At 37.8% G+C, this 27,405-nt stretch overlaps 1 pseudogene; it reads left to right on the top strand.

Moving 5' to 3' along the window:
- Positions 1-1,950: 1,950 nt before the first annotated feature.
- Positions 1,951-27,405, top strand: part of LOC122673376 — a 47,025-nt pseudogene continuing 21,570 nt past the window's right edge.

The raw sequence follows: 27,405 nt of genomic DNA, 5'->3' as shown, positions 1-27,405 counted from the left end.
TAAACAACAACATTAAGATGATCCTAAGGGAAATGATTTTTTTTCCTTTAAATTTTTTTCTATCATGAAATTGTTTCTCTTCTCTGCCCCATGTCATCCCGGAACTTTACCTTGTTTTGCTGTCTGGTCACTAAGCCGTGTCTAACTCTTTGTGAACCCATGGGCCTCAGCAGTCCAGGTTGCCCTTTCCTTCACTGTCTCCTGAAGTTTGCTCAGATTCATCTCCATCCTCTGTCACCCTCTTCTCCTTTTGCCTTCAACGTTTCCCAGCATCAGGGTCTTTTCCAATGACTCAAATGAAATTTACCTTACTGTTGTGAAATTCACTGATTACTAAATTCCAAAATTTTTGCAGTTCACTGTATGCCTCTGTTTACATTTAAGATTTTAATAAAGTTGTATTATCAGTTGTATTCTTAAGGGCTGTTTCATTTTTACACTAAATTAGAAAATGCCTCTTAATGACTCTCAGTTCTTGTAAGAAGCACATGTTACACTTTTGGATTGTTGCTTCTCTATGATGCTGTGGGCTAAACTGGTAGAATTGGTTTTATATCCTCCCACGGTTACTGGAAAGAACTATATTCAAAATGAATGTGGTGTCCAAAAGGTACCCCATGTCCAGCTCTATTTACAAGAACTTCACTTCAAATACAATAAAATGTGTCGACGTAAAATGATTAAAAGGTATACCATGCAAAAGTGAATTTAAAAAAAACACAAAAACTATATTAATATCAGAAAAAAGTAGACTTCAGAGCAAAGAAAACTATCAAGATCAAAGAGTAATAATACTGACATAACTATAATCGGGTGCCTATTAAACAAACAGTAAATGAATACTAAATGGGAACACACTCCGGTATTCTTATCTGGGAAATCCCATGGACAGAGGAGTCTGGCGGGTTACAGGCTCTGGGGTCACAAAAGAGTCAGACGCAGCTGAGTAACCAAATACAACAACCAACAATTCTACAGATATAAGTTATACAAGTTAGAGAAAATGGCCCAATTCCTTAAAGTAACAAATTGCCAAACTTTCTTCAACATGTAATGGATTAACTGAGTAGTTCTATAAATCTTAAAGAAATTGAATCAGAAATGTAAAAGCTCCTAAAAAAAGAATCTCCAGGCCCAGATAGTTTCGGTGGATAATTAGTGGAAAAACTTTAGAAAACTTTGTTTGCAGTTTCTATGAAAGTTAAACATAGGATTATGATATAGCAATTCTATTTCCACATATATTCTCAACATAAATATATATGAAATATATATGTGAACATATAAATACATCAACCAATGTTCCTAGCAGTTCTATTTACAATAGTTAAAATCCCAGGAAGAAGTTTAGAACTGTCTTCTCAATTTCCTTCAAAACAGCAACACTCCCTTGCCCCCAAAATGCACATCGTCAGTCATTCCTCACTCTTCTCTTCAAAATTATGTAACTGCTCAACAGAATTTGAAAACCTGTGATCTTAGGCATATTAAGAAAATCAACATTCACTTCTAATTTATCTAAGATTTTTGAAATGTTAGTTTGCTTGTTATCTTTTTCAAATATCCTTCTTTAATGAAACAGAATTACCACAAATTTATATAAACAGAATTCTGTTCCTATAATAAATCTGTCTTCTCCATTAAACTGCAATATGAAATTGCAAATTTATGTTTCTGAAACAAAAATGAGTTACTTAAGAAAGAAGCAAGACATAAAAAGAAATCTTGCAACCAAGTAACTTTCTGAAAAAATTAAAAAGATAAGAGAACCAGGGCTTCGCTGGTGATCTAGTGGCTAAGAATCTGCCTGTCGATGCAGGGTACACAGGTTCCATCCCTGGTCTGGGAAGATCCCCTCGCGCCACAAATGCTGAAGTCCACACGTGGAGCCCCTGAGCCACACGGCTGAGCCCTCGCGCGCAGCTACTGAAGCCCACGCACCTGGAGCCCATGGTCCCCGCAAGGAAAGTCACCACGGTGAGAAGCCCCGCAGGCTACAGAGAGGGCGAGCCTCGCTCGCTGCAACTAGAGGAGGCCCACGTGCAGCGGTGCAGACCCAGCAGAGCCCCCACGGTAAATACTTGTTTTAGACGCTCCACATCAGAAGGATATTTTTTTTAAAAGGTAAGAGAATCAATATTCAAAATAATGCTCTGGTTCTTGCCATCACAATTTTCCTACATGAACTGTATGGCAAAGTACAGATTTCTCCCTTAGCGAAAGAGTTGTAACTGTCTATCTACCAGACAGAACATTCCCCAGCCCCTCTGAACTAGCGATGGTCAACAGACAGACAGTGGGTAGTTCTGGGTCAATTAAAGTTAAATCTGTTTTCTTGGACTTAAACTCTTACCTCCTTACTCAGGGTCTGAATGTGGTGAGAATAACTCAGCTTTGACCACATACTAAAATTAAAGGGGGGCTGAAGGAAAAAGATTTAAGAAATGATTATGACAAATCCTAGATGATTCTGTGGAGCAGAGGTAGCCTACCTACATTAAATGCATGCATTTATTCATTATATTCTGAGTTTCTTTGTTGTAGCCACTTAACTTACACTTTAATATGGACTCTACATGCAAATGTCAATAATGAGTTAATATATAATGAAATCAATCTGAGTGCCCATCATGAAACTTCACTTCTGGTTCATCAAAGTGCTCTGACTTACAGGCAAAATCAGTATACTGGTAAACGAATATTCTCTTATAATTTACTCTCAAACTGTTTAATTGCACATCTTTATTGCACTCCATAATTTGATATTCTTTGTTTTCCTTAAAACTGATTTCATTTACCAGTTATTTTATACAAATTACTTTAGATACTTCATCTATCTTCTAAGTATTTCTCACCTGTATGCATTTATACATTGTGAATGTATATCTTTAATATATTTAAATATTTTATATGCTTAGCTTACATACATTCTGTACACATCTATACAATTTTGTGTTTATAAATAATAATTCCTATGTACTATATACTATGTGTGTTTTTGATGCATATTCACATGTATGTAGAAATATAGTTGTTTGTATATATGTATATACACACACACATATTTGAAGAGAGAGAGATCAAAGAAAATAGAAGGGGATAGAGGAGGGGAAGATGGAGGACAAGCAGGAAGAAGAGAGGGAAATAGAAGGAAAGAGAGGAAGAGAAAGAAAAACAGCTCCATCATGCAAAACACAAAGAATAAATGATGGACAAGACAGGCATAATATTATTTCATTTATAATCTCATTAGGGAGACAGGCGTTAATAAAATTAATTACACAAGAAATATAAAATCACAAATGTGGTTAAGTAAGTAAGAGATAAACGATGCAATAAAATAGCTCTTAATAAAGAAAACTGATCTAGTTAAGGAGGCAGAGAAGGTTTAACTGGGGAAATAGCTATTGAGTTGAGATTTGAATGATGAATGAGAGATGTTTGTTTAATTAAAAGGAAATAGCATGTTCATATGCCTTCAAGGCTAAATACAGGAATGCAATATGTAACTGGAACAGAAGGTAGGGACCAGATGGAGTCTTGCAGGATGGCAAGAGAAAATCTTATTCCCCATCCTGTTTGTTTACAAGTAGGGTTGCTGGTACCTTCCCAGTCTCTCTGCCCCTTATCCTCTTAATGTCAGGGAAGCTGAAATAACTTCAGAATATTTGGTAACAATAAACTGGTCATGTTCAACTAGGTGCCTCTCCTCTCCTTTTTGGTAGTGAGTCTGCCAGCAAAGGTCCAGTATTTCTCACCATCCCCTATTCCTTCATCCTTTCTTGAGAAGATATTCCAGGTAGGGATTCCAGCTTTACCTATAGTTGGAAGGAGGGAGGAATGTGCCTACTTTTGAAGTTAACTTACAAGTTCCATTTCCTTCCCCATACTGAGCTTAGATTTTTATCCCACACCACAGATGTTATGAGTAAAATAAGTATTTTAAAATCACTTTTCATTTCTCAAATTTTTGAGAATCTAGAAGTTCAGCCAAAGTAGGCTTCATGATACTGTAGTAACATCACCTAAATATCAGAAACTTTAAAAATTTTTATTTCCTATTGGAGCATGGTTGATAAACAATGCTGTGTTTGTTTCAGATTGACGTGTACAGAAACTTTTAAGGGAAGTTTCTTTCTTAATCATGCAGTCTACTGTCTAGATGACTCCCTAGAGAAGCTGCCTTCTAAATTTTGACTCATCATTCCAGGTTGCTTTGGTTTCATGGCATTACATATTAACATGTGCTCTCACTATTGCTGAGGCAGAGGAGGTGTGCACAGATGCTCATTCATGACTCTTAAATACCTCCACTTGGAAAATATGTATGTTATTTCAGGTTCATGTTTCACTGGCCAATACAAACCATATGGCCATGGTCATCTCTAAAGAACATGTTCCCCCAAACAGAATAAAATCAGATAGCACAGTGAGCTCTAGTCATGTCTTCCAATATCTTCCTTTTCAGATCATTTTTGCTTCGTCAAATTTAATATGAATAGCCTAAGGCAAAAGCTAAATTGAGAAGTGTACTCTAAGTATATCTATTCCCAAATCCTAAATCTACATCACTTATCTGTGTCTTAATATTCTAGCATCTTACCATCCATTCATAAGTAAAAGAACATAGGACCAATAATCTTGTAGTTGCTTGTTTCTACAAAAGATCTTTCTTACGAGTTTAAATGCAGGGATGTGCATTTTCTAAAAGCATATCTAGTCAATCTAAACAATACAGGGCATATCTGAGCATCTAAAATCATCCAATCCTCATTCATCATTTCCTTAGGTCTTTTTATTGACTCCCCTTTAGGATTTTAGTGCAAAAAATTATCCCTAATATTTCAATCAGTACAGCCAATCCCTCCATGTCCTGGAGCTGGAATTAAAAGCTGGGCAAGTTGCACAATAATTATATGGAAAGAGCAGAAAGTAATCTCAGGCTATCTATGAAGGCCAGTAACAGCTAATGCCTATTAGGTCTATTCTGAGTGGCCAGAAAAGATGGGGTGAAATGACAAGGGAAAGTATCTCTGAAAATCTAATTTCAAACATATTATTTTAGTGTGAACAAAAATATTATTCATATATTTATGAAGTTTCTAAAATTTTTAGCCAAATTATATTACTCATTTAATAACTATAGTAAATAAAACTCCTCCAAACCACCTTGAGTAATTATTCTGCATATTTTAAGAGTGGTTAAAATATTCATTATTTTAATTGATCAATGTTACTGGATATCTATTAATACTCTGAGCAATGTCATATTCTGGAAGAAATACAAAAGTGAATAAGTGGTGATCTTTTATTTGGAGAAGTTAAAATTTTAGTTATGATTCCATAAAAGACATGAGGCTTCAAAATAAAGAACAGGCAAATACAAGCAAATATATGGTTTGCTATCATAACTAGGAATGAGACAAAAACAATTTTTCACATCTATAAGTTTCATTTTCCTCTAGTGCTATATTGTGTTATGAAAGTGATTCATTCCCTTGTAATTAAAAGAATGAGTGCTAAGTTGCTTCAGTTGTGTGTGTCTGAATCTTTGCAACCCTACAGACCATAACCCACCAGGCTCCTCTGTCCTTGGGATCCTCCAGGCAAGAATACTGGAGTGGGTTGCCATGCCCTTCTCCAGGGGATCTTCCCGACCCAGGGGTTGAACCCACATCTCTTACGTCTCCTGCATTGGCAGGTGGGTTCTTTACCATTAGTGCCACCTGATAGCATTTTACTTAATAAACCATGGAACACATTGGGTGGACTTCTCAAAAGTGATGCTGAAATCAATTTCCCTTGTCTTCCTCTACTAACAAAGCAGTAATACTAAAGTGCATATCATCCAACACCCTTGCAGCTATTATCTGACACATGAAGCCCTCCAGAGGACCTATCTTCCTTTGATACTCCCCCTTTTTCATAATTTAATTGAGACATGCTCTCCAGTGTACATCAATAATTCTGTGATCATGACAGCCAAAATCACAAGTGCAAGTTAGTAAACTGGGAAGATAAAGGATATCAAGTTAGCATTGCACTATTAAGTCATGTGAATGGCTCTGATAACCTCTTCTGAATTTCTTTACATGAGAAATATAAGCCTATAAGTGTTAATCACATGTCACAGTAGCAGGATTTTCCATAATTCTGAGCCACATGAAAACATGGGATAACAGTCAGAAGACTGCTCCAAATGAGCTCTTAAAGAAGAATTTTAGATTCTCCATTAAATATTTCAGTTCAGCTCAGTTCAGTTGCTCAGTCTTGTCCGACTCTTTGCAACCCCATGAACTGCAGCACGCCAGGCCTCCCTGTCCATCACCAACTCCCAGAGTTTACTCAAACTCATGTCCATCGAGTCAGTGATGCCATCCAACCATCTCATCCTCTGTTGTCCCCATCTCCTCCTGCCCCCAATCCCTCCCAGCCTCAGGGTCTTTTCAAATGAGTCAGCTCTTCACTTCAGTTGGCCAAAGTAATGGAGTGTCAGCTTCAGCATCAGTCCTTCCAATGAACACCCAGGACTGATTTCCTTTAGGATGGACTGGTTGGATCTCCTTGCAGACCAAGGGACTCACAAGAGTCTTCTCCAACACCACAGTTCAAAAGCATCAATTCTTCAGCACTCAGCTTTCTTTATAGTCCAACTCTCACATCCATACATGACCACTGGAAAAACCATAGCCCTGACTAGATGGACCTTTGTTGACAAAGTGATGTCTCTGCTTTTTAATATGCTGTCTAGGTTGGTCATAACTTTCCTTCCAAACAGCAAGCATCTTTAAATTTCATGGCTGTAGTCACCATCTGCAGTGATTTTGGAGGCCCCAAAAATAAAGCCTGACACTGTTTCCACTGTTTCCCCATCTATTTGCCATGAAGTGATGGAACCAGATGCCATGATCTTAGTTTTCTGAATGTTGAGCTTTACGCCAACTTTTTACTTTTCTCTTTCACTTTCATCAAGAGGCCCTTTAGTTCTTCACTTTCTGCCATAAGGGTGGTATCATCTGCATATCTGAGGTTATTGATATTTCTCCTGGCAATCTTGATTCCAGCTTGTGCTTCCTCCAGCCCAGCATTTCTCATGATGTACTCTGCATAGAAGTTAAATAAGCAGGGTGATAATATACAGCCTTGATGTACTCCTTTTCCTATTTGGAACCAGTCTGTTGTTCCATGTCCAGTTCTAGCTGTTGCTTTCTGACCTGCATACAGGTTTCTCAAGAGGCAGGTCAGGTGGTCTGGTATTCCTATCTCTTTCAGAATTTTCCACAGTTTGTTGTGATCCACACAGTCAAAGACTTTGGCATAGTCAATAAAGCAGAAATAGATGTTTTTCTGGAACTCTCTTGCTTTTTCAATGATCTAGCAGATGTTGGCAATTTGATCTCTGGTAGTTTACATTAATTTCGACAGGAGAAAATAAATAGCGAACTTTAAGCATCAAGATTGAAGTTCTCATTTATGTTTCTGAAATCTTCTCATTTTGCAAAATAAAGCTAAGTAAAAAGGATGAAAATGGAAGAACATTTAAGCTCCTGGGCTTGTGGTTGTGTTTCTATCATCGACTTACATAGAGAAATTAACAATGCTCATGCTTACATATTTAATATACAGAGAAGGTTGGTAACCAAAAGCAATTTTGCAAAGCATAAGAGAAATTAATCAGACTTCTTTGAAATAAGATGCATGATACAGTCTCTCAAAGAGAACTTTCTAAAATATAGCTTTAGAGCAAGGATATTCACTCATAGTCCAGCTGCTGAAGGATTAGATCCAAATCTTCGTATTTGACCTGTTGTTACCCTTCTGAAACGTGAGAGTTTGTTTCCTCTTATGGATTTACTGAGAGCAAATTTGCCAATCTAAACCATCTGTCACTTATCCAAGGAAAGATTTATTATTTTCACTGAAATATTACTTATAACAAAAGACATAAATATAGGTTCCCAATATGACATGTTTTTCAGAGTCTGCATTTCACTAACTGCACTTTTGTCCTTGCCGCAATCATCAAGGGTCAAGGAACTTCCTGAAAAAATGCATCTAGGAAAGTCAAGTTAGAGACGAATTCTTTAATGATGGGAAGACACACGTAATTGACTGAAGATATTATACCCAGTGGTAAAAAATTCTGCCTGCCTATGCAGAAGATGCAAGAAACACTGTTTCGATTCCTGGTTCGGGAAGATCTCCTGGAGGAGGGAATGGCAACCCACTCCAGTATTCTTGCCAGGAGAATCCCGTGGACAGAGGAGCCCAGTGGGCTATGGTCCATGAGGTCACAGAGTCAGACACGACTGAGCATGCACATTACATTACATTAGTATAACAAAGCTTTCTGAATGTTGCACAATCTCTGACTTCCTGTTAACTTAAAAGATCCCTCAGCAATTACTGAGTAATTCCAGAAAGGGATATTATTGCTTCACAGTCATTAGTGAGGAAGGAAGGTGCTGAGGACATGAGCATTGGCTGGACTGGGGACAGCAGAGAACCTTTGCCAGTGATAATCACCAGTGTCACAAGTGTGATACTACAGTCCTGCATTTGCAGTCAAAGTGAAGGACACCATCCAGAGAACAAAATCCCTTTTAATTATGAATTTGGTTTGTGTCCTGGTTTATAAAGGTCCACTAGTTGAAAGGCTGGATATTGTGTAATTGAATGTTGTGTTATCCTAGATGTTTTTATTGTGTGTGTGCCTGTATGTGCACATTGTCTGTTTTAAACAGGATTTACATACTATGACATAGGGACAAATGTCCTTTAAGAACCTCAACCATATTTCTGCAAACCTATTTATTAACATGAATTATTACAGAACAGTAACTCGAAAACAAGATCTCAAGGGTGGCTCTAGGCTCCATCATGTCAGACACCTCCTTTTGTATAATAATAAGGCAATATGTCAATGTAAAATGTGTACAGGGTGGTAACTTTTAGACGAAACTGTGATGCTAAGAAGGTTTGGAAAAGCAACCAAAAAGCCCCAAAAGGATCCACTGTATATTTCCCCACATTGTTCATTTTTAGTCAAGTAAATATCTCTAATCACCAACAGCAGACATGAGAGTGGGTAGCAAGTTGTGAAATAATAGTTTTAGTGAAGCAATTTCTTCCTGAAAAATAGAGAACGGAACTGAAATAGACAGGAGGCAGCATTGCTGGTGGGTAAATGTGGACACAAATATAAAACAAACTTCGCCCCAGATTCAGCCTTTCAGGAGGTCTCACGATCTGTGGAACACGAGGAAAATATTTTGTGACCTTGAGTTCCACCATCAGTAGAGGGCTGTCAGTCCCTCACACAGTTTCTGTAAATATTAAATGAGCAATAAATGTAAAGTATCCAGTATTGAGCTTAGTGAGTAACACATGTTTAAAAAATACTACATCTGATTATTTATGTAATGTATAAAGCATATGTGGGATAAAATAATGTAAAAGAATTCTAAATAAAAATGTAGCAGTAAATATACTTATTTATTAATTTTCAAGTTTATCAATTCTTTATGCTATTGATTGTGAAACTTTATCATTAGTCCCTTCTTCTGAGATGAACACCCAGTTTCTAACTCATAATTAAGTAGTTGGACATCTGCACTTGAATTTCACTCAAGCATCTTAAATGTACTGAACTAATTCACCATTTCACATACTTCAGCATAATCACAAGAAAACACATATAACATCATCATTACCCTCATCAAAAAAATTAAAATCTGTTTCCCATCAAATTCTCTGTAAGAAGTTTACCCAAACCATCCTCAAACCTCCTTGCATATAACTATTAAGTCACCAAGTTCTAATAATTTTACTAATCCAACTATACATATGATTACATATAAATATTATATGTACCGTGTTCCTGTTCCAAATATCCTAGGAACAGTGCTGCTGCTGCTGCTAAGCCGCTTCAGTCGTGTCCGACTCTGTGCGACCCCAGCCCACCAGGCTCCCCGGACCCTGGGATTCTCCAGGCAAGAACACTGGGATGGGCTGCCATTTCTGCTACTTCATATCAATTCCTGGCTGCAGCTGTATAGATAGTTTTGAGACACAGTTGTTCTTAAATAGCTTACTCTGTTCTTTTATTTTTTCCCCAGGATTAGAAACAGTCTGACTACATTTACTCTTCAAACACTATGTTTTAACGGTATCAAAGCTCTCCCTATTCTTCTGACATACCAAGTTGTCCTAAATGCTGTTGCCTCAATGTCTGCTAGTCCCATGATGCAATTCCGACTCTTTCTCTGGTTTTTATCTTAAATGGCAGTTCCCCTGGAAGGTCAAGTGTAATATTAAAGTATTTTAGGTTTCCATGGAGGCAAAGCATATGAAGCAAAAGGTCATAGAGCAATAGGGATGAAATTAAATTATTAAAGTGGAATCAAAATGGGATTTATACAAAGAAAAGAGAGTGATTAGAGTTGGAGTCGCTGAACCTAAAATATTGCCTTTCATGTAGGAGATAATTAAAACCATTTGTTGAATTCAAATTGCTTTCACTCAACAAATGTTTGTGGAACATCTATCATATGCCAATCATTGTTCTATGTTCTAAGAATAGAGCAGGAAAACTAAAATCTTCATCCTCCTAGTAACATTAACAGTCTAATAAATTTTGAACAGGTTTAATATAAAATTATGTTCTAAAGTTAAAAACAATGTTATAGTATCAAAAAACTTAAAATTAGAAGTGAAAAACTCATGTTATTTCACTACTTTAATAAAACTGTTACTTTCATATTGGAATCTTGGTAACTAACTCCCACTAATATTCTTCTCCTTTAAAGGTTCAATATAAATTAATGAATGTACATGTTAGCACATGAAATACCAAAGAATTTTTGAAAAATATTAGTTTTCTAGTACTTTTCTAATATATTATTAATAAAATGTGTTGTATATATGTATACATATACATAGTTTACATTTATGGATTTTCAATTTTAGACAGCATTCATTTTCTGACAGGGTCTATATACTGTATACCCCGTCCCAATTTTGTTTGTTAAACATACTATTATTATTTTAGTTCTATCATTTACTTGTTCAGTTGCTAAGTTTCGTCTGACTCTCTGCCACATCATGGACTGCAGCACACCAGGCCCCTCTGTCCTCGCTGTCTCCTAGAGTTTGCTCAGATTCATGTCCGTCGAGTCAGTGATGCCGTCTGACCACCTCACCTTCTGTTGCCCCTTCTTTTGCCTTCTGTCTTGCCCAGCATCAGGGTCTTTTCCAATGAATCGGCTCTTCACATCAAGTGGCCGAAGTATTGGAGCTTCAGCTTCAGCAACAATCCTTCTATTATTTACAATTAAACTTTAAATATAAAGTTTTATTTCTTTTTCCATAAGTATTTACAGTACCATTTGACCATCTAAAATGAAAGTTGGTGGTGCTAATACGCCTATTCTTTCTCCAAATTGCATCTCCTAAATCTTGCTACTGACATTTTTACACAGTGAGGTTTAATATTTATTTTTGATTTCTTAATAACTACCAAAATTTATATATTTGGCTAATTAAGTCAAAAGCAATTAAAATGAAAGTGACTAAAGAATATTTACATTATTAATGGCTTACAAAATCTCTCCAATATTAGACTTGATAATATGTGATAATAACAGATGTTTCTCTCTCTGTGTTCCAAGCAATTAGCCTTAGAACTACATGAGCTAAAATACTCTCCCATTTTAGGTAAAATGCATAATAATTTTCATTATTTAACAATTATTCAAAATTCATGACACATTTTGCCATCATCTTGGACAATTTTTGTTTTCTGAGTTTGTTCATTGTTTCATTTTTGTTATAGTGCTGGATTTTCTTATATTCTCATTTTTTATGATCTCAATTATAGTATATATTTACTTGTGATTTTTCTATACTCTTTTTCTGCTGTCAGGACTGGCTGTTCTCCAGGCTGATTCACAGCTGTTATTCCTTGCCTTGGATTTACTGACCTGAATACACTGTACTCCTTCTTAAATACACTTTCATCTTTCTTGATTTACACCTTAATTTTTCTGGTGGCTTTCTTTTATAATAAAGAGACTGCAGGGGATTTGGGGATCCTGCAAAAATTTCATGTTTGGTAACTCATTAGAAGGACACACAGGATTCAGAGGCTATGATAAATTACACTGGAGGGATACAAAGAAATCTTTCCAGGTGGTGCAGTGGTAAAGAATCTGCCTACCGAGCAAGAGACAAGGGTTGGGAAGAAAAGTAAACAGCAACCCACTCCAGTATTTTTGCCTGAGAAATCCCATGGACAGAGGAGCCTGGTGGGCTATAGTCCATGGGGTCACAAAGAGCTGGACATGACTTAGCAAATAAACAACAACACAGATACAAAGAAGAATCAGTAACAGAAAAAGCCCCATGAGGCAGAGTTTGAAAGACAGCAGGAACAGACTTCCACGTTCTCCCTCTCATGTTAGTGAGTGTTGTGGCAGCAAAAAATGTGCTTTTTTCTCCAGCAGTGGAATGCAGTAGCATTTGTAAAATGTTGTTGTCCAGGGAAATCCACTTGAGACTCACAGCACAGGACTTTTAATGGGGACTGGCCATTCTCTGAGTTATAATTACAAAAATTACAGACCCCCAGAAGGAAAAGAGGCATATTTACCACAAATCACATGTTTGCATAAATAATCTAGTCATCTCAGTACAGCAGTGTTCAGTGCCCAGACATATAAAACAATTTTATTGCTGATTAACACAGGGAACATTCCAAAAGCCAAGTTCCCAAAAATCAGCCATGGACAACTCCACAACTGAACCCTTCTAAAGAGCAATGTCAGGCCTACTAAGTTAATCATTTGCTACACAGAGAGATCCTAAATGTTTACATGTCTAAAATATCTGATATTTTGTCTGAGTGTAGAATTGTAGATTAGAAAGAAATTTACTTTGAAAGCATTATTTCAGCCAGATTCTGAGATGGTCCCCCAGATTCCTAGTCCCTAGTATAGTTTACCTTGTATAATTCCTTCCACTTGAGTATGAATGGGACTTGTGAATGTAACTGGATTTTATTCCCATGGTTACGTGAAAAAGCTAAAGGCATTTTACAGATGTAATTAAGGCCCCTGACTAGTAAACTTTGAATTAATCACATGAGAGAGTGTCCTGGGTAGCCTTGATCTTAGAGGGTAAGGCCTTTACAAGGTATCTGAGAAATCCTTTGAAGATAAAGATTGGAAGCAGTGAGATGCTCTCATTGTCCTTGAAGAAGCACGCTGCAAGTCCTCGAGAGGTGCACCTGGCGACTGAGTGTCTTTCTAAAAGACACTCTAATTAATTAATTAATTAACTCTTTCCAAAATGAATTAATCTGGCAACAACAGTGAGAAGAAAACCCAAGCTTTGGATGAGACCAAGCCCCCAAATGTTTGACTGCAGTCTTGTGAACCTTCAGCAAAGCAGACTACCCTCCAGACCCTCAGAAATGTTGAGATAAAAATGTGTGCTGTTCTAAGCCACTAAATCCACTGTAATCTGTTATCCATCAATAGAAGTTAGTGTCATTCCTTTGTCTTGTAGTACTCTGCCTGTCTGATGAGAAGTCAGTTGATCTGAGTCTTGTTCATTAACAAAATTCTGTAATTTTTCCTCCCTGGAAACTTCTGTAATACTCTATTTTTGACATTCTGCAATTACACTATGATGTATTTATATAGTAAAAAATATGTGATGGAAGATTATTGTACATCATGTTCTATTTTAATTGCCAGAGATCAAGCAGTGAACAAATAGCAAAGACTCTACCACCATGGAGCTCATATGAGAACAACGAAAATATATAAGGTGTTGGGTATTATATTTTATTGCAATAAGTAATAGTAAATGCTCTAACAAATCTCAAAATCTTAGTGGTTTAATTCAACATATTGTGTGATGGGTGTAATATATATTTTTTTCATTTTCCTGATGTTCCTTCTCATTTTTAAGAGTCACCTGCTTTTCATAATCTTGACAAGAGAATACTTTCATTTCATTAGGTTTCAATGAAAAGTGAACAACATTCACCTAATTTCACTACCACGTTAACTTGAAAAATTTTCCATATACTACCTCTGAAACCCTGCATTTCAAATCTGGTTTTTTCTCCATCCACATAAGTCTGATGCTGAGTGCCATGGGGCACAGTCATATCAAGATAAGACCCCTGTCCTCTCATCTCTGTATTATGATTCTGGATGAATCGGCACAGTGGGTGATTGAAGAACTCATGAAAGCCATTTATATATCTGCATAAATTAAATACAGATGGGAAGGAAAGCAAAACATGCATACATCTTTCCAAAGCCCATCCACACATAACATTAATTCAGCTTTCCCCTTTACATATCCCCAAATACCTGCTATCTTTCTAACTTTATACAACAAAAGATAAAATGTGACAAGTGGAATCAGAGTATGAAAAGACTAGTTTCTTAAAGGGTTGAAAATATCATAAAACATCTTTTACAAGACCATGTAGGTACATTTCTAAGGCCCTCTATGAGTCTCGAAAGATACTGAAATCGAGCAAGATCCCTGAGTACTAAGCTTCATTAGGTTCACAGTAAATCCATCTCAGAGCATCTAGAGGTTATCACATGCCAGGCATTTAAGTGACTCACATCATTTATGACTACGCGCCATTGGACAAAAATCAGTTCCACATAGCTGAAAGAGAGATTAGGAAATACAGTGACACATGACATACTCTGCCATGGATGAAAATAAAGGCTGTGCAAGAACACAGAACTGAGGAGGACAGAGAGGGCAAGAGGCGATGCCAGCTAATCAGCTTAGTGAGTCTGGGAAACCTGCACAGCCGGTGTGGCTGAAGGCCCAGGGTCACACGGCCTTGCTTGGGTTTCCATTGTGGTGAGGCTCCATTCAAACCGAAAGTGTGACTTTGGAAAAAATTAATACACCTGCCTGTGCCTCAGTCCTTCAACTGAGGCATAGTATGGCTAATACTATGCCAACTAAAAATTGGCATAGTATTAGCACCTGAAGTTCTCAAAACCATGTTTTATAGATAATATCCTGTCACAGTATTTGCTGTTAACATTATACTATATTAATAATGTTATATTTGAGCTGAGATATGAAGATCCAAGAGAGTAATTCATATGGAAATATGGCAGATAATTTAGATAACAGAAAGAATAGAAAGAGGCTTGAATCAACTTGTATAATGTTGGTGATGACAACGAGGACTAAAAATTGACATAGTCAGTATATTTAGCAAGGTGGAAACACTGGTGTCCTTAACAAGAGCTGTCTTATAAAATGGCACAGTGAAAGTCTAATTAAAGTAGGTTAGAGAGAATGAGAGGAAACAAATTTGAGATATGAACTATATATTCTCTTTTTAGCTGCTTTACTATAAATTGGATCACTGAAATAGACTGCTAGAGTTCAAGGTACTATTAATTGTTGTTACAGCATAGTTGAATGCTAATGGAAATGATTCATTGGAAATACAATAGATGCTGATGAAGAGAAAGTGAGGCAATTACAAACTTAGGGAAGGAGGATGAAATCCAGGGCACAAATGAATCATAGCCAAAAGGAGCAAAGGCAGATAAAACATGGACACAGGTTAGAAGTGTGGGGGAAAGGGAGCTTAGGGAAGTTCTTTACAATTCTATTTTTTCAGTAAAATAAAAAGCAAGGATATTGACTGAGAAAAAATAGAGGAGCAGTGTTGCTAGCAATATGAGTTGAAGAAGAGAACATGTGAAGTCGATGTCTAAAAAGTTGTGAGGATGAAGAGTCAAGAACAGTATCTAACACTTTGACATGCATCAGAGTCACCCAAAGAGCTTGTTAGAGCGTGGATACCCCAGAATTCCATGGGGTATTATGGAATTGATTGACCTGTAATTACACATCTAACTGCAGAATTGACCTGTAATTGCATTCCTGCAGTTAGACCTGTAATGACATTTCAAATAAGTTCCCAGACAGTGCTGATCCTATGGATTCAATGACCACAGCTTGAGAAGCAACAAATTAAGGAATTTTTATAGAATTCCTGGACAACAAATACAAGTGCATTGGTTATAAATTTAATGTGAGGTTTGTGTATTTTTGTTACCATGCACAATTGAAAAAAAAAATAAACACTTGGATTATTCATGATTTGTTCTCTCAATGTCAGATAAATAGATAACAGGAAGGGGAGCTAGGGTATATACATAAGTGCTTATATATGAGACCATTGATTATGATTTCAGGAAGACATAAAATGAGAACAGGACAAGGCGAAAGACATGAAAAAGTTTTCACATTTGCAGAAAATATCAATAGTTAACATAGTTCACCTGAGACTGCTATCCATTGAAAGGCATCCTTACAAGACTGGCTTTTGGTTGGCATCTGGGAGATCAGACCTGCATCATTCCTTGATGGAAGTACTATGGTATATCGTCTCCTGTCCCTAAGCATTTAATGTGGAGGTATGCAGATGAGATAGGAATTGGAAAGAATCAGTCTTCCTTTCCAAGTTAATTGAGGACTAATCCAAAAGCATCTGCCTACAATGAGGGAGACCTGAGTTCCATCCCTGGGTTGGGAAGATCTCCTGAAGAAGGAAATGGCAACCCACTCCAGTACTCTTGCCTGGAAAATCCCATGGACGAGGAACCCGGTACGCTACAGTCCATGGGGTCGCAAAGAGTCGGACATACTGAGCAATATTTACCTACTTAATCCAAAAAAACTATTGATAGAAATAGAAAGGAGCTGAAAATAATGGAAATCTAGTGTCTACAGCTGAAGTAGTCATGGAGGTTTTAACTCAAACTTCCTTCCAAAAAGGAATTCCAAAGGAGGCAAGGTTATACAATGGAAAAAAGACAACCTCTTTAACAAGTGGTGCTGGGAAAACTGGTCAACCACTTGTAAAAGAATGAAACTAGAACACTTTCTAACACCATACACAAAAATAAACTCAAAATGGATTAAAGATCTAAATGTAAGACCAGAAACTATAAAACTCCTAGAGGAGAACATAGGCAAAACACTCTCCGACATAAATCACAGCAAGATCCTCTATGACCCACCTCCCAGAATATTGGAAATAAAAGCAAAAATAAACAAATGGGACCTAATGAAACTTAAAAGCTTTTGCACAACAAAGGAAACTATAAGTAAGGTGAAAAGACAGCCCTCAGATTGGGAGAAAATAATAGCAAATGAAGAAACAGACAAAGGATTAATCTCAAAAATATACAAGCAACTCCTGCAGCTCAATTCCAGGAAAATAAATGACCCAATCAAAAAATGGGCCAAAGAACTAAACAGACATTTCTCCAAAGAAGACATACAGATGGCTAACAAACACATGAAAAGATGCTCAACATCACTCATTATCAGAGAAATGCAAATCAAAACCACAATGAGGTACCATTACACGCCAGTCAGGATGGCTGCTATCCAAAAGTCTACAAGCAATAAATGCTGGATAGGGTGTGGAGAAAAGGGAACCCTCTTACACTGTTGGTGGGAATGCAAACTAGTACAGCCACTATGGAAGACAGTGTGGAGATTCCTTAAAAAACCGGAAATAGAACTGCCATATGACCCAGCAATCCCACTTCTGGGCATACACACTGAGGAAACCAGATCTGAAAGAGACACGTGCACCCCAATGTTCATCGCAGCACTGTTTATAATAGCCAGGACATGGAAGCAACCTAGAGGCCCATCAGCAGATGAATGGGCCTGTGGTATGTATACACCATGGAATATTACTCAGCGGTTAAAAAGAATTCATTTGAATCAGTTCTAATGAGATGGATGAAACTGGAGCCCATTATACAGAGTGAAGTAAGCCAGATAAAGAACATTACAGCATACTAACACATATATATGGAATTTAGAAAGATGGTAATGATAACCTTGTATGCAAAACAGAAAAAGAGACACAGATGTACAGAACAGACTTTTGGACTCTGTGGGAGAAGGCGAGGGTGGGATGTTTCGAGAGAACAGCATGTATATTATCTATAGTGAAACAGATCACCAGCCTAGGTGGGATGCATGAGACAAGTGCTCGGGCCTGGTGCACTGGGAAGACCCAGAGGAATCGGGTGGAGAGGGAGGTGGGAGGGGGGATCGGGATGGGGAATACATGTAACTCCATGGCTGATTCATATCAATGTATGACAAAACCCACTGAAATGTTGTGAAGTAATTAGCCTCCAACTAATAAAAATAAATAAATAAACTCAACATTCAAAAAACAAACAAAAAAAAAGGAATTCCTTATTCAATGAGTGCTTTTAGCTGACAACCTCCAACTATTAATGCCTTCGAAGTTTACCTCATCTTTCAAAGGATGAATCCATGTCTTTTTTTGTCCAGCCTCAACAACCAAGAACTAAACATGTTATATTAAGAGTCTGGCCATTTTGACATAATGTAGATTCTTTCAACTGGCAACCTCTGCTCTAACGTTCTCCATGGCACTAAGACTTTTGCAGATTTGTACGGCTGTCTGATCTTTTCCCTACCAGTTCTATCTCCTCCAGTCTTTCCTTTCACAGATGTCAGCTCAGCATTGTATTTGAAAGCTATGTGGCTCAGTCCTGCTTTCTCTCCCTTTGAACTTTCATAAGAATTTACATAAAGGTAATCCCCTGACGGTCTATTGATGAGGACTCTGCTTTCACTGTGGAGGGTGTGTGTTCAATACCTAGTCAGGAACTAAGATCCTGCAAGTTTGTGTTGCAGCCAAAAAAAAAAAAAAAATACATAAAGTGAATATATGTATACACACACACACACACACACAAATGCTACTGTCCCTTTTCCACTTGGAAATGATTTTAAGATTCTCTTGGGCCAAGTAGCAAAGGTAGCCAAGCTTGTGTTATAGCTAATATGCTTTGCCTAACAGTAGAGCATTGCAAGAGGAAAGCAAGACTATCCTTTAGCGATAAGAGGCTGTGGAATGCAACTGACACGTGAACTGCTGAGGATATATGGGAGAGACAAGCAGCTGGCCAGACATATTATGCATGATTTTTCAATGCTGTGGGACTGTCCGTGAAAATCTGTTGACCAGTCTGGGTCAACATTTCTCAACTTCCCTTGCAGTAATGCCTGCCAATTTAAGTGAGTCCAGCTCCATGAAATGGATTGTGGTGGCACACTCCACTTCCAGGCCTGATTCATAAAACTCTCCCTTACTGTGAGTTTTCATGTTTTCCTCTTCTCCACTGGCCGAACAGCAATGCCCAGGAAATCTTATAAAGTCACATGGTGAAAAGATCGGAGACTTTGACAGGTTGACTTTAAATGGATGCTAACCAAAAGCCTTCACACTCAGTCCTCAATCTTCCTAAGGATATTTTCATTAGGTTATTAGATGAGGAAGAAATAAGATTAATAAGATTATAGTCTACTATATCATTTATATTCTAGAGTTTATTTTTTACAGCACCCAATGCTATTCTGGGCAGTATAGAAGGCATCCGCAAGGATAGAAGCAGTTGTCCCTCTTGGGTTGTGAGACACCCGAAGCCGTGATGCCTACAAACAGCAGGTCAGTGATGTCCAAATGCCAGAGAGAACTGACTACCAGATTTCCTAAAAATACACCAGATATGATATGGCCAGATTTATTTCTCAATATTTTAACAAATTTAAACTCCATCAACAGCGTATGGATTTCCCTATTTCTTGAAAAACACATAAGATATTTCTTTTATTTAATCCTTTATTCCCCTGCATCAGTGTGAAGGAACTAGTAGCAAGGGGAAGAGATAAAGGAAAAATGAATAAACAGATATTACTTTTACTTTCTTTCCTACTGTAAGTTCTCAAGCCACTGTTCAGATGTGAAACAGAGGGAGAAGTAAGGTTTTGAATTAGATATGAGTGGAAATTTAATGTGAATCAAGTAGGATTTATTTTCATTTTTAAAAATGAATAATGTATGCTTATAATAAAAAATTCAAAAGCAATAAATAAGTATACAGAAAAAATAAGTTGTTTCTATATCCTTATCATAGAAACAATCAACTTCCCACCCATAAGAAAGCCAGTTTTAAAATAATTTCTTGAGCATTTTCTAATAGATTCTTCAAAAATAGAGGTAAACAAAAATGATACCATGCAACATACAATGTTCAGTAATTTTATTTTTTCACTTAAAATAATATTTTGGATCATTTGTATCAGTAACTAAAGATCTATATCATTCTTTCTAAGTCTTTATCCTTTGAATAGCATTATTTAACTAGCCCGTTGTTAATTCGTTTGTCAATTTGTTGATTGTATACAAAGCAATACTCAATTTTTTACGTGTGTAATTTTTCTCAAATGTAAGATTATCTGTAGGATAATTCTCAGGAAATACATTTCTAGGACAAATTGCATATCCATTTGATATTTTGAGAGTGATTGATAAATCTCCATAGATATTTTTCTCATTTACAGTTCAGAAATGTGTATGTGAATCTCTCTAACAGACTTTTTGTTCTTTGATAATCTGAAAGATAAACATAGTATCAAAGTATAATACTATTTTGCTTTTGTCTTGTTAAAAGTGAGGCTGAGAATCTTTCCATGTTTAAGAGCCGTTTGGGCTTGCCTTGTGGCTCAGCTGGTAAAGAATCCCCTGCAATGTGGGAGGCCTGGGTTCTCCACTCGATCCGTGGGTTGGGAAGATCCCCTGGAGAAGGGAACGGCGACCCACTCCAGTGGGTACCCACTCCAGTCTTCTGGCCTGGAGAATTCCATGGACTGTACAGTCCATGGGGTCGCAAAGAGTCAGACACGACAGAGCGACTTTCACTTTCACTTAAGAGCCATTTGTATTTTTTAGCACTGTTTATATCATTTTTTTTCCTATGTGGCTAGATGTCTTATAAGATGTGAATGTGCCAGGGAAATGAGCTCTGACTGATTCAAACGCAGGCATCGGTGAAGCTTTTAGGAGTCCAGTGGTCTAGGTCATGCTGGTATAGCCTCAACAAATAAGACAAGCTGTTGCTCCCACCCCCACGCCCTGTCCTGTAACTTCTCCCACTACAGGAAAGAGTGGCAGATCTTAGTGAATTTAGGAACACAGACTGGACTTAGGAATAATCCTCTAACCTATTTATTGGATGCCACAGAAGACTGCCCATTTCAAATGGGATCCAAAGTGAGCGAGCACTGTGGCAGGCTCACGGTCTGGTGAACTGTCCTATAACTTCTGACACAACAGCTAGCAAATAAATGTTACTTTCATGCATCTGAGTTGGTTCAGAATCATGATTGAAGTTTTTTGTAAGCCTTAACATGATAGTTGTAGTACATATCTCTAGGATTTGGGAGCATGGTAGAACTCTGTACTGTTTGGAAAACTGTCCTTGGACTGGTACTGCACCCTAGCGCTGATAAACTACAATGGAAAAGAGATGGCAACATGACTTGCCCATCATGGTCCAGCCATTAGATCCCGTGAATTACAAATGTCAGGTAGGCAGACAAGCAACACATTCTGTAAGTGAAGCCCTGCCTTCTGGATCAGGCTCTAACAGTTCAGACGCAAACAGCCTTTCTCTCAATTCATACCTATCACCTGAGGGGCTGTATCTGATAACCAACTGGTAGACAAGGAAATGTTGTGGAACTAATTCTCATTAATGAATATGATTGCACTAGTTAAAAATAAACTGTTGCCATATTACAGCACCGCTGAGTACCCCACTCCCCCCAACCCGAACACAATGTTGAAGGGAAATTCTCCCAATAGAGAAAGCTCTGTGTTATACCTGGAAAAAAGGGTTGAATGACTTATATACACCAAATTCTAGTGATAATAGACTGGCTGGTTGATCAGAAACCTGGAGTGAAGTGAAAGTCCCTCAGTCATGTCCAACTCTTTGTGACCCATGTACAGTCCATGGAATTCTCCAGGCCAGAATACTGGAGTGAGAAGCCTTTCTCTTCTCCAGGGCATCTTCCCAACCCAGAGATCAAACCCAGGTCTCCCGCATTGCAGGCAGATTCTTTACCAGTTGAGCCATAAGGGAAGCCCAAGAATATCGGAGTGGGTAGCTTCTCCCTTCTCCAGTGGATCTCCCCAACCCAGGAATTGAACCGGGGTCTCCAGCATTGCAGGCAGATTCTTTACCAACTGAGATTATCAGGGAAGCCCTATGAACCTGGAATAAAGATTTAAAAACTGGAAGCTGGGACTTCCCTGGTAGTCCAGGGATTAAGACTTCCCCTTCCAATGCAGAGGTTGCAGGTTCAATCCGTGGTCAGGGACCTAATATCCCACATGCTTCTTAGCCAAAAAGAAAAAAAAAAAACAAACCCGCATAAAACAGAAACAATATTGTAACAAGTTCAGTAAAGACTAAAAATGGTCCACATCAAAAGTCTTTTAATAATAATTAAAAAAAAAAACTGGAAGTGTGGAGTCACGAGGTTTACAAAGTCACAAAGAGTGTCTGTCTGTCTCCTGTCTTTGCCCATCAGTATCCACTTCAGAGGATGTTCTCAGGGATGAGATGCACGTTATGACTCTGTCAGCTTCTCTCCAACCACCCATATTCTAACATAGTTAATCTACTAAGAGAACGGCCATGGTGGCAGAGATGAAGAATACATGTGGGATCAACAGCGTGGCTCTTTAATATGACAGATAATCTAGCCACCGTCACTGCTGAGTGCCCAGTTTGCCACAGGGAAGGACAGACACTGATCTCTCCAGCTATCTGGTAACGTGTTGATTACATCAGGCCCATCTTAAAGTGGACGGTGACCTTCACAAACCAAAATGACTCCTATTCCAAATATGATTCTTAGATGGTGATTGTCACAACCAAGATGATTCCTATTCCAAATACGAGTCTATCTTCTCTACCTATAGTATCTCTAAGAACAATATCACCTAAGGGCTTACAAAATTCCGCATGCCTTGATATGGTATTCCACACAGATTTCTTTAGGACAAGAGATGCTCGTTCCCAAGTGTGCTATCACTCTGGCAGCTTACCTGATAGAATGGCTTAATGGGATATTGAATGTCAAACTAAGGCACGACCTCGGGGACTTCTTACAGTAGAGTTCTCTTCTGCGGTAGCACCCAGTTACTGTATCAATGATCAAAACATGGCACTGTGTCACCAGAACATACAAGTCTGTGAAGAATTAAAAAGGGCAGGATCCCTTTCCTAAACGTTGCCTATGTGAACCTCTCTTTCATGCATCTTTAGAATCAGGTAGATTTGAGATTCTAATTCCTGGTGACAGTGGTGGTGTATGTGTGCGAAAGTCACTCAATCGTGACCGACTCTTTGTGACCACCTGGACTATAAGTCCATGGAATTCTCCAGGCCAGAACACTGGAGTGGGTAACCTTTCCCTTCTCCAGGGGATCTTCCCAACCCAGGGATCAAACCCAGGTCTCCCATACTGCAGGCAGATTCTTTACCAGCTGAGCCACAAGGGAAGCCCAAGAATACTGGACTGGGCAGCCTATCCCTTCTCCAGGGGATCTTCCCAGTCGCCTCTGTTTCCATAGGCATTTATCATTTTGTCCTATCTATGGAAATATTTTCTTCATCTATCTTATCATTTTAGAAACAATTTACTTTAAGCTTCCTTTATATCTTTATTCTGTGAGGTGTTTGGTTAGTTTTATCTGATCTGCAGGAACTTTTTTTTTAATGATGGTGTTATTAATCTACTTGGAGGTGGTGTGTGTATGTGTGTTTGTGTAAATCTTTCCCTTCTCTGTAGACCTCATGTGATGGTTCTTTTTTGTTAGACTTGTTTTAAAAGTTCAGTTTTTTAACATTTGGATGAGAGCCCAAGCTGCCATAAACATTCCATAAATTTCAAGGTGTTGTGTTTTCTTTTAAGTCATACTTACCACATGAAAATAGGTACAATTACTGCAAGCTGATCACATGCACAATACTAAGCACCTCCCACTTCACTAATACTGTGTTTAATGAAAAAAATGTCATATTTATCATTTGGTTCTCCAACAATTGTTTCTCTTAGAAGTAACAACAAAAGAACCCAATGCCTTAACAATAGTGTGTCAAATGATCAGACAAAAAGACTTGCAAAGAAAAACAGATGAATCCATTATCATAGCTGGAGACTTCAAAAACCCTTTCTCAGAAAGGGACAAATCTTTCAGAAAACAGGTGAGTACAGAGCTGCACTTGACACCAATCAACTGAATATAATTGATGCCTGTAGACTACTTCCCTGGTGGTTCAGATGGTAAGGAAGCCACCTGCAGTGTGGGGGACCTCTGTTCCATCCCTGGGCTGGGAAGATCCTCTGGAGGAAGGCATGGCAACCCATTCAAGTATTCTCGTCTGGAGACTCCCCACGGACAGAGGAGCCTGGCGGGCTACAGTCCCCGGGGTCACAAACAGTCAGACACGACTGAGCAACTAAGACGGCACAGCACAGACTACTTTATCCACCAACAGCAGAAATCACGTTCTTTTCAATCTCACATGGAATATTCACCAAGATACCACAGTCTGAGTCATAAAACACACCTAAATAAAACTTTAAAAAGTAGAAATAATGCAGTGTCTGCTCTCAGAACACAATGGAATGCAACTGGAAATCAGTAAGAGAAAGATAACTGGAAAATCAAAGTGTAAGTGGAGATTAAATAAAACACTTCTAAACACATGGGTCAAACAAGAAATCTTGAAAGAAATTTCAAATATTTTGAGCTAATTGAAAATGAAAATACAAATTATCAAAATGTGTCAGATGCAGTAAAAGCAGTACTTAGAGGGAAATTTATAACTTTGGAAAAGTGAATGTGAAAGTCACTCAGTCATTTCCAATTCTTTGCATCCCCATGGAATATACAGTCCATGGAATTCTCCAGGCCAGAATACTGGAATGGGAAGCCTTTCCTTTCTCCAGGAGATCTTCCCAACCCAGAGATCAAACCCAGGTCTCCTGCATTGCTGGCAGATTTTTTACCAGCTCAGCCACAAGGGAAGCCCAAGAATACTGGAGTGGGTAGCCTATCCCTTCTCTGGGGGATCTTCCCAACCCAGGAACTGAACCAGGGTCTCCTGCATTGCAGACATATTATTTACCAACTGAGCTATGAGGAAAGCCCATAACATTGGGTGCATCTACTAAAAAAGATAAAAGATCTGAAATCAATAATCTATATTTTCTGCATTAGGAAACTTGAAGAAGAGGAATAAACTAAAATAAAAGCAAGTGGAAACAAAGAACAATAAGAATTAGAAGGGAAATCAGTGACACTGAATACAGGAAATTGTTAGAGAAAATCAGTGGAGCCAAAAGCTGGTTCTTTGAAAAAAATCAATAAAACTGATAAGTCTCTAGTCAGGCTAACTAATAAAAATATAAGAGAGTGTACAAAAATTATTCATATCAAAAATAAAATAGGTAACATCATTATAAATTTCATGGAAATCAAAATGATAATTTCAAAGTACTATGAATAACTTTCTGCCCACAAATTTGATAACCTAGATGAAATAGATCAGTTGAAAAACACAATTTACCAAAACTCACATAGAAGGAACTAGACCATCTGAATAAGCCTATATAAGTTACATAAATTGAATCAGTAATCAATAACCTTCCAAAGCAGAAAGCACCAGCTCAAATGGGCACACTGGTGAATTCAATTAAACATTTAAAGAAGAAATTATATTAATTCTCTACAATCTCTTTCAGAGGATAGAAGCAGAGACTATTTTCTAACTTACTCTATAGGACAGCCTTACCCTAATATTAAAACCAAGCAAAGATATTACAGAAAATAAAAAGAAACTAAAGTTCAATATCTCCAGTATGAACATAGGTGTAAAAACTCTCAATAAAATATTAGCAAATGAATCTAACAAATGTATAAAGAACTATGACTGTGTATGGCTTACTCTCGTTATAGAAGGCTGCTTCAACATCCAAAAATGAATATAACATAAATGAAATCAATAAATGCAGGAAGAACATTTTTTAAAAATCCAAAACCCATTCATGATTAAAAAAAAAAAAAAAAAACTCTTAAAATTGAGAACAAAGGAGAATTTCCTCTACCTGATAAAGAATATCTGCAAAAACCTTATAGCTAACATCATACTTGTCAGTGAGAAAATTGAAGCTTTCCCATGATGATCAAGTCCTTTTTAACATCATACTGGAAGTTTGTGTGAATTCATTAAGAAAAGGAAATAAAGGGATAAAAAATGGAAAGGAAGAAATAAAAATTGTCTTTGTTTACAGATGTCATGATCATCTATCTAGAAAATGTCAAAGAACTATTAAGAAATATTTTGTAACTAATAAGTGATTATATCAGGGTTAATCTACAAAGTGAATCACTTTTTCATATACTAGCAATGAATAAGTGGAATCTGAAATTTAAAGCACAATGCCATTTACATTAGTAACCCCAAAATTAAATACAGTACTTAAGTATAAATCAAACAAACTATGTACAATACTTATATGAGGAAAACTACAAAACTCTGATGAAAAAAATCAAAGAATAAATGGAGAGGTATTTCATGTTCATAAATAAAGATTCCATTCTGTTAAGGTGTCAGTTCTTTCCAAATTGATCTATGGAATAAGTGCAAAAACCAAATTAAAAACCCCAGTAAGTTATTTTGTGGATCCATCAATCATTCCCACACATACTCAGTCACGTCCAACTCTTTGTGACCCCTTGGACTGGGGCCTGCCAGGTTCCTCTGTCCATAGGGTTTTTCAGGCAAGAATATTGGAGTGAGTCACCATTTTCTCCTCTAGGGGCTCTTCCCAACCCAAGGATCGAAGCCATGTCAATCCATGGTAGGTGGATTCTTTCAATTGAGCCACCTGGGAACCCCATTTTGTGGGTATTGATAAACAAATTCTAAAGTTTATATTCAGTTCAGTTCAGTCGCTCAGTCGTGTCCAACTCTTTGCAACCCCATGAATCGCAGCACGCCAGGCCTCCCTGTCCATCATCAACTCCCAGAGTTTACCCAAACTCATGTCCATCGAGTCGGTGATGCCATCCAACCATCTCATCCTCTGTCATACCCTTCTCCTCCTGCCCTCAATCCCTCCCAGTATCAGGGTCTTTTCCAATGAGTCAACTCTTCGCATGAGGTGGCCAAAGTATTGGAGTTTCAGCTTCAACATCAGTCCTTCCAATGAACACCCAGGACTGATCTCCTCTAGGACGGACTGGTAGGATCTCCTTGCAGTCCAAGGGACTCTCAAGAGTCTTCTCCAACACCACAGTTCAGAAGCATCAGTTCTTCCTCACTCAGCTTTCTTTATAGTCCAACTCTCACATCCATACATGACCACTGGAAAAACCATAGGATTGACTAGACGGACCTTTGTTGGCACAGTAATTTC

This window comes from Cervus elaphus, chromosome 17 (assembly GCF_910594005.1).
Source record: "Cervus elaphus chromosome 17, mCerEla1.1, whole genome shotgun sequence".
In the NCBI taxonomy this organism is placed as follows: Eukaryota; Metazoa; Chordata; class Mammalia; order Artiodactyla; family Cervidae; genus Cervus; species Cervus elaphus.
The sequence above is the reverse complement of the archived record's forward strand: the minus strand, read 5'-3'. Positions and strand labels throughout refer to the sequence as shown.